The sequence below is a fragment of the Stenella coeruleoalba genome, assembly GCF_951394435.1.
Source record: "Stenella coeruleoalba genome assembly, chromosome: 2".
NCBI lineage: Eukaryota > Metazoa > Chordata > Mammalia > Artiodactyla > Delphinidae > Stenella > Stenella coeruleoalba.
The window spans coordinates 160,575,285-160,590,317 of record NC_137147.1 but is presented as its reverse complement, the minus strand read 5'-3'; the positions used below and the strand labels follow the sequence as shown (position 1 = coordinate 160,590,317).

General features: G+C 35.6%; 1 long non-coding RNA gene across 2 annotated transcripts in view; it reads right to left on the bottom strand.

The window, feature by feature from the left end:
* Positions 1 to 15,033, bottom strand: part of LOC307182682 — a 193,619-nt gene that overhangs the window by 46,305 nt on the left and 132,281 nt on the right. For both annotated transcript variants that reach the window (XR_013827232.1, XR_013827233.1), the window contains exons 5-6: positions 2,141 to 2,266; positions 376 to 444 (exon numbers count right to left, since the gene is read on the bottom strand). This is a non-coding gene — a long non-coding RNA (uncharacterized lncRNA). The remainder of the gene's footprint in view (positions 1 to 375; positions 445 to 2,140; positions 2,267 to 15,033) is intronic.

Genomic DNA, 15,033 nt, shown 5'->3' with positions numbered 1-15,033 from the left:
TATGTTGGTGTATCAGGTGAATTTCTGGTAAGCAGTATGTCATGGCAGCTATGGAAATGCATGGCATAGAAATGCATTTCCAAGAGAAAAGAGAATCAGTTGGGAGTACATGGTTGACATCCTGTGGATCTGCCATCATTTATGTGGAGACATGCTTTCTTCCCCGGGCAGGCTTCGCAGAGACAGTGACTAAGCATGGTGGAGGCACTAGCGGTGGCCCCTTCCTATGGGATGAGAGACATCCTTAGAGGGCAGCTTTGGCTCGGGACCTCCAGTCGCGTTCCTGACCCCAGCTTGTTTCAAGGTGTGCTGTGGTGTGAGACTCTTGCCGCTCCTTCTCCCTCTCTTCTCTGCCTGCTGCCCCCTCCCCTTTACCTTCATATGAGTTTCTCCCAGTACATCCTCTGTGCATCGAATGTTCTTCTTGGTGTCTGCTTGGAGGACCTGAATTAACACAGGTGATACCAAGAGTGAGCAAAAAGGCAGTAAGTTGGTGCTTGAGAATTAGTCCCCTCGCTGCCCAAGTAGCAAGGAAAATATTGCTTCAGGTGTTATAATTGAGCATAATTAGTCCTTGAAATAAGATGAAAATTACTCATTGTTAAAGCTTTCATGAGTGATAACATGGGAAAACAAGCTAAATGCCCTTGAAGGTGGAATGACTCAGATTGGACGATTCAGGCATTTGAAAGATACGGGGGAAACAATGCCCATAAGAACTGCAAAACTGCAAGGTTTTTGCAAAATGATATCGGCGCTGCAGAGGAATAATGAGAAACTAAAGGCTGTGAACAAATAGAAGCTAATGTGAAAGTCAAAGGGGGCTTTTAATAGTTTAGAAAGAGGCCTTTATACCCTTCAGGTGAAGAGCAGACATAGATGAGAAACAGAGTATTAGAGAAAAAGAGGGACAACCTTTCAGAGACCTTTAGCAAGGCAGGTCTGTTTTGTTAAAGTCAAGGTTCTGGTTGGAAAAACCTGAAACCCTGAAAAGGGGAATGAGGTCACATGGGTGGATGTACTTGGGGATTTTGATGTTTGCAGAGGTGACCTACCTTTCCATGGTAGGAGGCAGCACTCTCCCCCTGAGCACTGATAAGGAAGAGGTCTTTCCCTATAAGGTCACAGGTGCCTCTCCAGACCTATCTCCTTGTTACGGGCTGAATTATGTCCCCTAAAATTTCACATGTTGAAGCTCTAACTCCCAGTGTGACTGTATTTGGAGATGGGGCATTTAAAGAGATAATTAAGGTTAAACAATCCTAATCTGATAGGACTAGTGTCCTTGTAAGAATGGAAAAAGGCACCAGGGACATGCATGTACAGAGAAAAGGCCGTGTGAAGACACAGTGAGAAAGAGGCCATCTACAACTCAGGGAGAGAGGCCTCAGGAGAAAGCAAACCTGCTGAAACACTGACCTTGGACTTCAAGCCTACAGAACTGTGAGAAATAAATTTCTGTTTAAGCCAATAAGTTTGTGATATTTTGTGGAAGAAGTGGCCTGAGGTTAGAATATATGTATTCCTGGCCGCTGGCTGGTGAACTAGCTAGCTGATCAGGGGCCTATAGGAAATGGACTAGAAGATCAGAATCAAGAAGGCTTAGGTAGAGGCATGCAAGTGGACATATGAGAACAGCACACCCACAAGCACCCACCATAAGCAGCACTGAACAAACAGTAGAGGAAATGCTTGGCTGGTTCATATTGGTCAGTCTTCATCACTTATAGCCCTAGAACCAGAGCTCTGGACACATGAAGGGAGTGGCCACAGCAGCAGAGATGGAGACTATTCATGGGCCCATCAACATGGATCCTCACTCACCAAGACTGATCTAACTACTGCTGCCATTGAACTTCTGAACTGCCAGGAACAGATACCAAAACTGAGTCCTCAACATAGCATTATTTCATGAGGAAACCAACCAGTCACTTGGAGTCGATTCTATTGGGTCCCTTGCATCCTGGATCAGCCAGTGGTTCATCCTCACAATGATAGATTCTCTCTCTCTTCTGCGTATGCATTTGCCTTTCCTGCCAGCAGAGCCTTAGCCAGTCTCACTATCCAGAGATGTAAGGAATGACTGATCCACAGGCATGGGATACTATAAACATATCATAGGACCAGAGGAACAACTTACCACTGGAGGATGCATGAGTGGGTCCATGAACATGGGCTTCACTGGTCATACTGTATACCATGAGACCCAAGCTTCTTAAATCCTTTCACACTTCCTGCCTGAATAAGGTTGGGCAACCTTCCTCAGCTGAGGAGAAAGAAAAGCAGAAGGAGGCTGGTGACATGTGTGGAATTTTTCACCATAGTTGTGGTAAAAGCAGCTGAGCCAAAGAGAAGTGGCCCTATGCATATAGAAACAAAAACCAGAATGGGAGTTTTCAGCTGCAGGTCTTAGGAGCTTGTCCTAAGAGATGGATGTAGGTGAATCATCATTAGTCATAAAGGTGGGAACCCTCATCAAACTCCTGAAGAAAATGAAACTCTCCAGGATTGAGAAGGTTCACATGCCTCCCTAGCATTTACTGGTACACTGAGCGTTCTGTACCTAATTGTATTACTCATGTTACCAGGCAAAAGGGCTATGCGACTTAATCTAAATCTGTGAAAACAGTTAAAGATTCGTTTAAGTACACAATGGATTCTTACTGTTCTTAAACACAGTACTGTAATCTCTGGAGATCTGCCTTAGTCTGATAAATATATCACATCAATAATATAATGGTGAGGCGATTAATAAAGTTTCTATCACATTTCATTTTCACATTTCTATTTTTTCAGAGCTATTCTGGAACTTGATGATAGCACTCTCCATGAGGGATTGGTACTGGTATTTCTATGTTGATGAAAATGTATAATAAAGGAGCACCCTTGGGGTGTTCTTTGATTGAATATGGACTAAAATACTCTCATGTTTAGAGGATCCATTCTAAATACCTATTTCTTTGTGCATATCATTAATAACTGTAGTAAAAAAAAGGATATGTAGGTATCTATTATAGGACATAAGAAAATGATTACCTATAGTCTGAAAAATCAGTGAGGAAGGAGAGTTAGTAAAATGCATTGAACACTTGCTACTTGCTGGGTTCCACTTTGTTTTTTCACATGTTATCACATTAAATTTTCACAACCATTCTGGGAGGACAGCATTTTAATCTCAAGTCTATATTTTATTTTATTAACCATAGTCATCATGTTTTACATTGGCTCCTCAGACCTTATTCATCTTATAGCTGAAAGTTTGGACCCTCTAGTCTAAATTTTAGACACACATACAAAGAAAGAGGGAGAGAGAGAGAACACTGAAGAAAATTGCTTGCCAATAGCTTGATAGTAGGATTGTCTTTAACTTAAATTTGAATTTATTATTGACTTTAAATTCTATATTCTCTCTATGGCAATCATATTAACTAAAATATCTTTCAATATGACATAAGTGAATCTGTGCATGTCTTTACCTTACATTTAGAAGGACAATTTCACTGGATATAGGATTCTTGATTGACAGATTATTTTTCCTTTAATCTCTTTGAATATTTCATTCACCTCTTTTTGTTTTCCATTGTTTCTGATGAGAATATCTTATTTCTCTCCAGGTTCTCTCTTTGTCTTTGTCATTTATCAGTTTGACTACAAGGTATCTAGGTGTGATTCTCTCTGTATTTATCCTTGGAGTTCTGTGAGCATATTTGATCTGCCAATTAATGTTTTCCATAAAATTTGAGAACATTATAGTCATTCTTCCTTCAAATATTTTTTCGTCCATTTTAGTTTTCCCTTTCATTCTGGAATTCCCATGACATATTTTGGAAAGCTTGACATTGTCACATTAGTCTTTGCAATTATGTTCACTTTTCTTTAATATTGTTTCCCTCTGTTCTTTGGATTAAATAATTGCTTTTGATTACTCTTAAAGTTCATCAATTTCTTCTGCTATCTAAAAATCTCTTGTTAAACTAGTCTGCAGCAATTTTTCTTTTCAGTTCCTTAATGGTTCACCTGTAACATTTCAAATGTTTTGTAGTTACAACTGTAATGCTATAATTTCCAATTTGCTAAATTATTGTTAGACTTTATTTCATTATTTGCACATATATTCCTTTACTTCTTTAACAATGTTATATTAGCTGTTTTTAAATATTGTCATTTGGTAAATGCAGGATCTGGACTCATTCAAAGTGAATTCATGCTGACTGATTTTTAGCAGGGTATGAGTCATACTTTCATTTGTTTACTAATTTCTGGTTAAAACTGAACATTTTAGATCACATCTTGTGGCAACTCTGAATTCTTTTTTTTTTTTTTTAATTATTTTTTTCCCTCTGAAATTGTTGGGTTTTTGTTTTGTTTTAGAAACATGGGCCTAAACTATAGATTCTGTATTCTTCATGATATGCAATTGCTGATGTTTCTTGTTGAGTTTGTTTGAATTTTATTTTTTAGTCTGTATACCTAGGTGTCTCCCTTGTATCTAAATTTTAGTGGACACCCAATAATTTGGGCAGAAATTGTGCTCAAATACCTTGATCCTGTAAGACTCTAAGCCTCTGCCAAGCAAACTATGTGTGGAACGAGTAATCAATTTGAGGTTGAAGCCAGTTCTTAAGTGTTCCTTGCTGGTATCTCTTGCATCTCCCTGGCACATGCATAATTTAGTCTTTCTAGAATTTCCTCATTAAGTTCCTTGCTGTTCCACTGCCCATCCTGCAGCAGGACCACAACCTTGGTCAGGCTAAGCTGTGGGTTTTCATACCCATTAAACTGAAAAAAAATTGAGAGTGAAATACATCACTTTTAATAATTAAGCCAGAACAGTGAGCAAAACTGAAACTATATTGGTCAAAGAGGATGAATGGTCACCTACTTAGAGGTGGTATTTAACAGTAGAGGAGCAAAGCCCAGAACTCTGGGTCTCATCAACATTTATAAGTGAAACTCAGGAACCTTGAGACTTGGTACAAAATTGCCTTCAACTAATCACTGTAAAATATCTTTTCTTAATGTTGACTTTTTGGAGCTTTTTTCATTTTTGAACCCACTTGCCTTAGATCTTTCTACTTTTGGTTTTATTAATTAAATTTTTTACCCAGTATATTTACGGTTTCCCTGACTTAAATTAAGTAAAATTCGTACTTGTTTCAAGTATATATATATATATATATATATATATATATATATATATATATATATATATATATATGTTGAGGAAAGTTTCTGTAATAAATAATATCATACATGATGCAAATTTTATCTTGATATTTTTGTTTCCTTACCAATTAAATTTCAGTTTAAAAAATTACCATATAGCCCCTCAGTGTGTAGTTTATTTTGAGAAATATGAACTTACTCCCTAAGAAATCCTTCTGATAGGAATCTGTGTTTGGAATGATCTATCGACTATGTTATCTCTGTAGCTTCAGAAGCAGTATAATCTTAATTCCTCTCAGAGGTCTTACAAATTAGAATTACTCCAGACATTAATTCACTGATTTAGGATGGAAGCAAAAGAGTAATGGCAAGCTTCCACCTTCTAGAAATATCCTCATTCCATGTTTACCTTCTAAATTTGCATGCTAGTAAAGCTCCTTTTCCTATAAAAGGAAGGAAAAGTAATAAGTTTTAAAAACAAAATGAAACAAAACAAAACCCTTCCTGTAACTAATGTTCTGTTTTTCCCATTTTTTCTATCAAAGAGATGAAGAGATTACTGTAGCCTGTCAATCCAGTAATTTGTTTCTCTTACTATGATGTATTATGTATGGTACATAAGAGAACATCTGGTCTACTACACAGTATGAATTTTAGGAGGAGAGTTTCTTTGAAGTCTGAAAACAGGCTTTGGGAAATTTCATACCACTATCTCTGTTATATAAATAAATACTAATAATACTTTAAAAAACTCCCAATTCAACTGTGACAGTATTTTTATTGGTCAAAAAGTCTTCTTTTGCTTTTTTAAAAAGCATAGAAAAAAAGTTAAACTTTACCCTCTGGTTATGCCTATAGAAATGAGAATGAAATTGAACTACCCCACAGCACTATCATGTGATATTTGGGACTGTTTTAACAGCTTACATATGTCAATGTTCAATCAGTTTAATCATTTTCCACACAACTATTAACAGAGCTGAAAATTCTGCTATCATTTTAAAGATACTTTAACAACATCAAAAATATGTTATATAGGAAGTTGTTTAAAGTAGAACATGTAACAATTTCCTAAATCTGGTCTCTTTTACTTTTAATACAACTCCAAATGGAAATAAGTTGCAAAAAGTATCTCAGGGGAAATATAATGCCAAGCTCATATGTTGTTAGGAGACTGGCCCTCATGTACCTTTTACATGAACATCTTCCACATTACAATGTCACAGATTTAATAGAAGAATAACTTATTAACACTAGTCATTTGGTTCAATGACGTGCTATAATTAAACATTTATATATCTCATATAGTATGATGATAGTACTTAAAATTTTAAATTATAAGAGTAACTTAGGAGTGCAAATACAAGTACAGAATATCTCATGTACAGTTAGCTATGAAAAATAAGATGTGAAAATCTGTTTTCAATGTGCACAAATTTGAATTTAATTCTGATTTACATGTTTAAGAACCACGATATTCCCGAACTGTAAGGAAAACACCTCCCTACCATTATTACCCCTTCCAAATATTGTATCACACATGTATTAAACATGAGCTGTGATCCACTTTGTTCTTTAGGTCCATATCATCTTTATTAATATTGATTCAAATTTGGTTTCTATGTACTATTTATAGATCAGAAGTCTACCATACATTCAGCTACCATTGACTCTGAAGGGTAACCAGGAGAGGTTTATTAAGTTAACAAGTCAGTATTCACATTTTAAATTTATTTCTCTGATTTAAGAAATTACTCAGTTTTCTCCTCAAAGGAGTTCTACAGATATCTCAAATATCTCTGTTTCTGTGAAAATTTTATTAAGATATTTTGCAACATTTCTTGGGAATATTAATTATTTATAGTGTGTGTGTGTATATTTATAAATATATATGTGTATATACATATATATTTCAAATGTCTTTTTATGTGACATTTTCTACTTTTTTCATATATGAAACTCATTCAGAGTGTTTAGAATTTTATTTTATGAACTCAGTAATTCTAGCCTAGAGGTAATGGTTTATTTCAAAATAAGATTTGAATTTTCCCAAGAATATTCTATGTTAAATCCATAGTATTGTGGACTACCTATTCATAACATTCTAATATATATGAATGAAAATCAAAAGCTTAGTTCCTCTTATATAATAACTGGACATGTAAACTATTTTATTTACCTTGAAATATTTTGATAATGTGACATTTTAGAGAAGAGTGATATCACATTGTTTTGGATAAATAGAAGTCAAACATTAATCTCTAGAAAACAAATGAAGAAGTTCTGTAAGAGGAAGAGGTACCATGAAAAAATTCCTCATTTTACTCGATAGGCCTTCAATAAATGTCACAGAATTAAGGACATTATATGATATGTCAAAAAGACAGAAAGAAGTGATAAGTAGAAATTTATTAAAATTTTAAGAAACTTCTCCATGAAAGCCACTTTAAGAGAATGAGAAGACCAAATTCTGGGAGAAAATATTTGCAAAACACATAGCTGAAAAATGACTTGTATCCAAAATATACAAAAAACACTTAGAAAAAAACAGTAAGAAAATGAACAATACAATTAAAAAGTGGGCAGTGGGCTTCCCTGGTGGTGCAGTGGTTGAGAGTCCGCCCGCCGATGCAGGGGACACGGGTTTGTGCCCCGGTCCGGGAAGATTCCACATGCTGCGGAGCGGCTGGGACCGTGAGCCATGGCCGCTGAGCCTGCGCGTCTGGAGCCTGTGCTCCGCAACGGGAGAGGCCACAACAGTGAGAGGCCCGTGTACCGCAAAAAACAAAAACCAAACAAACAAAAAAGTGGGCAAAAGATCTGAACAGATACCCCAACAAAGAAGATATACAGATGGCAAATAAGCATTTGAAAGGATGTTCAATATCATGTCATTAATGAATTGCAAATTATATCAACAATAAGATATCATGACACACTTATTAGAATGTCTCAAATCCCAAACACTGTCTCAAATCCCAAACACTGACAATACCAAGTGCTGGGGAATGAAGGGAAACAGGAAATCTTATTCAGTGCTGGTGGGAATGCAAAATGACACTACTTTCAGCTACTTTGAAAGTGTTTGACAGTTTTTTACAAAACTGAACATGGTCTTACTGTATGATCCAACAACTGCATTTCTGAATATTTATTCAAATTAGTTGATAACTTATGTCCACCCAAGAATCTGCACGATTGCTTATAGCAACTTTATTCACAAAACCAAACCTGGAAGCAGCCAAGATCTCCTTCAAAACATGAATAGGTAAACACACTGTGGTACATCCATGCAATGAAATATTATACAGTGATAAGAACAAATGAGCTATCAAGCCGTGAAAATGCACGCAGGCTGCATTTAAAGTGAACCTTAAATGCAGATTTTTTACTGAAGAAGTTGGTGTGAAAAGTTTGTATATGTATGGTTTTCATTTATATGACATTGTGAAGTAGACAGAACTATACAGACAGTAAAATGTTTATCAGCTTTGAGGGATTCATGGAGATGGAGTGAAATTTGAATAGGTGAATCAGAAGAGTTTTTTAGAGAAGTGAAATTATTCTCTATATTACAATGGCTGATAAATGACACTGCAATTGTCACACCCAGATAATACTACAGCACAAAAAGTAAACCTTAATGTATGCAATTTTTTGAAAAATATAATTTATGATGTCAGCTAACCCAGAAAGGAATACTGATGGGGATAAAATAATCTAACTTTATTAGGAAGGCATGAAGCCACCTCATTGAAGGGATGGGGGAAAAGTTTCTGGCCTAAGTAAACTAAATAATGAGTGAGTCATATAACTGATGGTAAGAGCACTGTATTCCAGTTGATAAAGTTTCATATGGGGGTATGCGATCTGCTACATATGTACATATCTTAGAATTGAACAGTTATTAACTAAGTAGATAGATGGAAGAGCCATGTTTTTCACTGCTGGAGTGGGAAGTTCCAGATAGGTAAAGGTGGAAGTTTAGAATGACCCATGTGAGTTGGAGGCATCACTTTGAACTCATGTTTAGTTTAATATAGATAAAGATGTTACTCATGGAAATACTTATAGATGTGTGCATTACATGGGTTAGCATGCATACATATATTACCTTCCTCTCTCAGATGAGAGGGCCTAAAACAGCAATAACATCTCAGTAGCTACAAGCACACCTAGTGCACATACCTTGGTTTCTAATACCCTTCTCCAGTAAAAGGAATTAGGGCTCCTTGGAGAAATGGCTGACTCCAGAACTGGGTAGGATATACAAAAGATGAGCCTGGAGCAGCTGGCCGGGCCACAAAGTAAAGTGCTCATAACAAATGAATAAACAAACAAACCCCATAAGGATGGAGTTATGTCAAAGAGGCACAGGAACCAACCAAAAAGCTCCCAAAGGCCAAAGCTGAAATGATTTGAGCAACAAAATAAGCAAAGTAGTGTTGGATTAGAACCCAAAGTATAAAATAAATATCCACCAGTCCACAAATCTGTGCATCAGAATATGTAGACACTCTGCCCTCAGGGAGCGGGGAGCATGAGACCGTACTTCTTTGGTGTGAGCTGTGCAGAATGATTTCCTTCCAAAGAGGACAGTATAAAAAGGAAGAAAGAGAAACCTGATAAACACTACCTTAGTCAAGTAATCATGGTCCGTTTCAACAGTAATAATTCATGTTTTGGAGGTAAGTTCAGGCATTACTTCTCCAAATAATTTTTAATGCCTCATTGCCTCTCTACTCTTCTTCTGGAATTAAATTATGTTAGACCATTTGATATTGTATTATCGTACTGTAGATCATCAAATCTCAGTTTTACTTCTCTATTTTGCAGGTTGGAAAATATATTGATTTATCTTAAAGTTTATTGATCCTTTTTTCTTCTTCAGTCTGCTATAAATACTGTCATATGTCATATATATGCATATCAGATACTAGATTGTATTGTTACATCAACAATTCTCATTTTCCCTTTTTAAAAATATTTGTATCTCCGTTGAGAAATACGTTCACTCATTTTGACTATCTTTTTACTTTTATAGTAGCTGCTTTGACTTTTAACTCTTACTTCCAACATCACTGTTGTCTTGGGGTTTGTTTCTATAGGTTATATTTTTTTTCTCTTAATCTTGAGTCACATTTTCCTTTTTGCAATATTTAGCTATTTTTAGTTGATATGTTAGATTCTGTGGAAGATATATGGTAAAAAGTATGGATTCCATTTTCATTTCCTGGAGAATATTTTTCTTCTAACAGATAAATTACTGGTTGATCACTTGGATTCACAGTCTGTTATGTCAGAATCAGTTTTGCCTTTTTCCAAAGACATAATTCTTACTCCTCAGGCATGGCAATTTGGAGATTTTAACTGAAAGTCCAAGGTGTTTACTGAGCCCCTCTAAATAACTTAAGTTTTTTTATGTTATTGTAGGCAGCAATTTTAATATCTACTCAGCTTTATCAGTCTTCTGATTATTGCTTACTCTTGGACTACTTGGATTATCTCAACATGTAAAGTTCAGGGAGTAACCAAGGACTGGAGGGGAGTTTATTTGCTAATTTAGAGCTTTCTCTATGGGACTTCTTCCTTTTGAAATTTTCTCCCTTATTTTCCAAATGCAGAGAATAGGAGTTCTGACCTCTGTTCTTTGGTACATCAACTCATAAAAAGACTCTAACTCATTGTTGGAGATAACCATCTTGAAAAGTACAGAACAGAGAGTGGCCTTGTGGAAAAGCTGTATAGTACAATGTCATTCTCTTTGGCATGTTTCTCATTAGTTTTAGGTTTATTACTTTTTGGGGTATTTTTGTATTTTGAAAATATTTAACCATTGTTATCTACAGGATGTTTAGTTTGATACAAGGTCTTCTATCATTTCGGAAAATGTAACCTATCCTCCAATTTTTGTAGCCTCATTTTTCCAACTCTTGCTGTCTTGCTCTTCCCCTCTCTCACTTTCTGTTCCTTTCTCTGCATCTTTCAGCCCTTGTCTTTTCTAGTCTTCCTATTACCTCTTCCACTGTGGGTTCAGCAGGTTAATCACTCTATTGAATTTTTTATTTCAATAAAGATATTTTTATTTCTAAAAGTTTTAATTGTATTTTTCAAATATAATTCTTATTTTATATATTGTTTTTTAATATATCCATACTTTTATTTCTTTAAGTGTATTTTATGTGCTTATTTTATTGTGTGTATTAATGCTAATAACTAATTGTAGCACATCAGATTCTATTTTGTTTCAGCTCATTTCTGTTTATAAAGTGACTTTTCTCATTTGCATATATAATGAGGAATATAGCTTAATATATCACTATATATATTTATGTTTACATATTGCTAATTCTGAACTTACATTCTTTGGAATTATATGTTTGTTCTCTAGGTTCAAACTATGTTTTCCCCAGAAATTACTTATTTTTGCCAAGTTCATGGTCCATATATTTGTCACATCCATGGGTCACTACAAATCCAGACAAAGTAAAATGAAATTTTTGTCATGTGGATTTTTTAGAACAAACAGTAGTATAAATTTTAGCCACAGTCCTATGTGAATCCAGATTTTTTTCCCCTCCATCTGAATGAAAGTAAGTTAAGTATTCCTGAAATACTTGTATCCAGAGACAGATTTTCTTCCCTAGTTCACTTATCAAAATACTGTTTGGTTCTATGTGTGATACTCTGATTTGCCTCCCACCCTGCATGCAGTTCCAGGATTTTTCTCAACTCCCATGTGCATCCATAGATTATTAGTTGCTTCCTTGAAAAAAGCCAACTTCAGTGCTCATGTTCCTCCATGAATATATGCATTTTCATAATTTCTAAACTCCAAGGTCTTTCTTGATTTCTTAATAGACTAATAATATATAGATAGATAGATAGATACATAGATACATAGATAGATATACACACACACACAAACATCTCTCTGCTCTGTAGTGGAAAAATTTCTACAATAATTCCCCTTCTCAATTTTGTCCAAAATGGAAGCTTTCAAAAATATGCATCTATAAAACTGGTTTAATTTGTATCATTTCAGGGGCATTTTCAGGATAGAAGAACTATTAATTTATTTTGAAAGTAAATAACATTTAAATTAATGTATTTTTCAACAAATGCTTTCTGAGGACCTCTTATTTCAAGGTACTATCTGGAGACCAAGGATATAGTAGAGATAAGATAAACACTGTACTTCATAAGGCTTACTGTCTAATAGATAATAGCTGTTAAAAATAATTACACAAAGGAGGATTTGAATATAATTATGGTAGATCTAACAAAGGGAAGGTACAAGGAAATAAAAGAACTGAAGTGGATCAGGAAGAAAAGTGCCATTTAAACTGAGATGTGGAACCTGATTAGAAGTTAGTCAATGAGACAGAGGAAAGGTTATAATTTGTACAGGGAAAAAAAGTGTATTTAAAGATATTGACTTTGGTAGAAACAAGCTTAACTTATTAAGTTAACAAGTCTGACACACTGAAATAGGGGAAAAGTGGTGGGAAATGAGAATAAAAAGATAGATAAGAGCCAGGTAATGGATTTGTTGCTCTTGCCGATTTTAATTTTTTTTAAATAATTTTTAAAGATTTTTTTTTGATGTGGACCATTTTTTTAAAGTCTTTATTGAATTTGTTACAATATTGCTTCTGTTTTAGGTGTTGGACCTTTGGCCATGAGGCATGTGGGATCTTAGCTCCCCGACCAAGGATCGAATCCATATCCCCTGCAATGGAAGACGAAATCCCAACCGCTGGACTGCCAGGGAAGTCCCACTACTGCCGATTTTAATTATACTGAACTTTAACCTTCATCCATATAAGCATTTATTTATTCATTCAGTCAGCCACTGATTTAGTAATTCCAATTTACCAGGGCCTTACTAAGTGTCAGGTCCCACTTTAAAAATAAAAACGGACAGTCTCTGCCATCAGAGGGATGAGAATTGATTGAGGGAAGAAAGACTTTACATGTGTAAACAAATAAATATGATGCATTTCAACCATAACTCTCCTTCTGCTGCCATCCATTTTGCCTGCCAGAATACTAATTCTGGGGAAATGCTTTCACTACAAAATGTCGGTAGCCATTGACTTATTCCATAAATACAAGATTATGTGTAGAGTGAGGGATAGGACCACAATCTTGGTTTATCCAGTACAGTTCTTCTAGTAGTTTATGGCAGGCCTCATTTCTGATTCATCTACATCTATGCCATCCTGGTTATTATATTTTGGAGACCAACATGTTCTCATTGCAAAGTGAATGTTATATTTTAGGAGCTCTATTAAAAGCCAATTGCAGTGGTCCACAGGAGAGATCATGGAGTTTGGGTTAGAATGTTGGTCATAGATGCATAAGAGGTGGGAAGACTTCAGCACTTATTTAGGAGGGAGAATCCATAGAACCTGATGACAGACTAAATATCAAGTCATTGTGAAATACAGGTAATGTAGGCATGTTTTAGGGTAACATCTGTTTTACAGTTTATACAGCTGGTTAGTGGTACTAAGTTACAGAACATTGAAGACACAGTTGTTTTGATGGAGAAGGTGTATTGTTTTGGATATTTTTTGAAGTGCTTGTATTATGTCCATTGAGGTCATTTAATAAATATTTGATATAGAGAGAGGTCTGAATTTGAGATTACTAGACAAAATAGTCAGAAATTAAAGCTATAAGAGAGAATGTGGTTTCTCAGGGAGCGAATTTGAAATAAGGAAAGACAAGTGCCAGGAAGAAACCTTAAAGTAATCATATTTACAAGTTAGATAAAAAAGGGGTGACAACAAAGACAATGGAAAAGGAAGGAAATGAGGAAAGTGTGGTGTCATAGCCAAGGTATAGAAATTTTTAAGAAATAAAGACTGTTCAACTGTCCAAGCTGAAGAGAGGTTCAATGACATAAAGGTTTATTGTTTTCATTCTTTCTACCAAAAATATACTTGTATCTGAAACATTGCAAGCACTCCTCTAGGTTCTGGTAATACATAGATTATCTGTTCTTATCCTCAATTTAAGAAGCAAGAACAATAAGTAAGAAAGCATTTCCTATACAGTGTATTAAATTACTATTATTAGTATTATTATTATTGAAGAATATCTAGCATTAAGAATTGTGGATGTTCAACTAAGATCTTAGCAATATCGTCCAGCAGAATTGTATCAATTTTTATTTTAAAAATTTTCCTTACTATTAGGCTGGATTAAATAATCCCTGATATTTTTCATTTTGTTCTTATAATCTTATTTTACTTAATTATCCACCATAACACTTCACAAATGTTGGCCAGGAACTTATTCATCAGATACCATGGTTTAATCTCTAGGGTAAATGTACACTTAGAATCAGCTAATTTTAAATGAGGGTAGAATTTAGTATGTTTACTGCCTGTGCTGTGGCCGAAGGAGGAAATGTGGTTTTAAGTGAGACCAAGAGAGGGGCTTCCCTGGTGGCACAGTGGTTGAGAGTCTGCCTGCCGATGCAGGGGACACGGGTTCGTGCCCCGGTCCGGGAAGATCCCACATGCTGCGGAGCGGCTGGGCCCGTGAGCCATGGCCGCTGAGCCTGCGTGTCCAGAGCCTGTGCTCCGCAATGGGAGAGGCCACAGCAGTAAGGGGCCCGCGTACCGCAAAAAAAAAAAAAAAAAGTGAGTCAGTGACAGTATTCAGAATTGTAAGCTGCTTGAAAGCAGGGGCTGTGCCTTATTCCACAAAGTGGCATTACTTACTAAGCTTGATGCATGGTAGGAATGCAGATAGCATTCTTATTGAAAAAGTATATGTAGGTATATAAAACAGGGGAAAATGCAGGTATCTTTGTAATGGAGCTGCTTTTTCTAGCCATGACGAACTATTGTA